Source organism: Lygodium microphyllum, chromosome 13, assembly GCF_053477565.2.
Source record: "Lygodium microphyllum isolate KBCC chromosome 13, Lygodium_microphyllum_v1.1.10, whole genome shotgun sequence".
In the NCBI taxonomy this organism is placed as follows: Eukaryota; Viridiplantae; Streptophyta; class Polypodiopsida; order Schizaeales; family Lygodiaceae; genus Lygodium; species Lygodium microphyllum.
Genome location: NC_141147.1, coordinates 68,515,638 through 68,517,014, shown reverse-complemented (window position 1 = coordinate 68,517,014; position 1,377 = coordinate 68,515,638). Strand labels below are relative to the sequence as shown.

General features: G+C 42.2%; 1 long non-coding RNA gene across 1 annotated transcript; it reads right to left on the bottom strand.

Annotated features, from left to right (window-relative positions):
* Positions 1-300: 300 nt before the first annotated feature.
* On the bottom strand, positions 301-786 carry LOC148026737 (uncharacterized). Its single transcript, XR_015692780.1, has 2 exons — positions 574-786; positions 301-477 (listed from the first exon to the last, which is right to left on the bottom strand). It is a non-coding gene; the product is annotated as an uncharacterized LOC148026737 (long non-coding RNA).
* Between the last annotated feature and the right edge of the window lie 591 nt (positions 787-1,377).

The window sequence follows — 1,377 nt, the reverse complement described above, 5'->3', positions numbered from 1 at the left end:
ATAATACATGTTAACTAGTTTAATATTTTTGCACCTATGAATCACTACAATTTAGCAAAACATGGACTGTAGTTGTCTCTCTAAAGGAAGGCTTGACTTATGATATTCTTTGTCTGTTTCAAATAGCGGTTGAAGGAGCATGCGCTCTTGCTTCCCTTCAGCTTCGCCACATCTGACCATTTTGTACCAAATATTTTGATAGAATTCTTATACTACCACACGCACCAATGGTCCAATTCTGACCACCGCAAGCACACTGCAAGCTAGAGCTGGGGAGAGCATTAAGAGTCCTCTGCTGTCACCGGAAATAGTCCCTTAACAAAGATGTACCTCTTCAAGGAAAGGCACCTCCTGGCGGCTGCACAATGCAATCGTTTGAGAAGTCGAAATCCTGCTGCTTGTTGCAGTACGACCAGCAGCACTCTCTGTGCTGGGTACCTTGCATCTGAGCTGGCTGCTGAGAGGGCTGAGACTGAGCTGGAGCAAAGGACAACCCACATGTCAGACCGATCTGCTCTACTGTCGATACGCTTGTGTTCATTGACCTGATCGAAAAATGGTAATGGGTCTTACCGATGAGATATCCTGTTTCAGCTTCGCTTCCCATCTAAAACTTGACTGCATGGAAAAGCTCGTCATGCCTATAAATGACAATTATGTACACAGTACGATGTACTCACCAGTCAGTCAGGCCTCTTTTCTATGCCCCACTTCTTCGCAGCTTTAGCAGGAAATCATGCTATCCTTCTTTTTCGTAAATGGATTAATGAGTATCACGAAAAGATAGGTCCGGTTCCAATTTACTAAATTGATTTTAAAAATGGCAACCAAGAGAAAAAGCATGCGTTGTTTTCTTTTTTGGGTAATGTGTGGATCATATTCAAAGGTAAAAGTGATTACAGCATCGTTGAGATGCAACGAGGCACTAAGCCCCTCGAAGGGCGTTTCTCCCTATGCTGCTGCACTAAAGCATATGTAATTACTATCTCCTTAGGCGATAAGGGAAACATGAATCATGAAAGTTGGAAGTTGTGGGATGTGTTACATGGTGAGGCCATGAAGAGCATTTGGTGGACAAGGAACCAATGAGACAGAGGGACTCCAATATTTGATAAGAACCTTGACAACATCATTAAGAATTGCCCTGGGGAGGTGAAGGGAGTCTTCTCTCATAATAGGAAACTTAGGTTTTCTTATAAGTCAGGTGCAAAGAAACTTATATCGCACTAAGCAATATGTAGAAGGGGAGTCCCTTGTTTTGAAAAGCACCCCCCCCCCTTTTTTGGAGCTCAGCATAGTCCTTTTTGGATATTATAAATTATCTTATTATTTACCAATCAATTTATGGCTGCAATACCCAAAAAAATCATTTGAGAG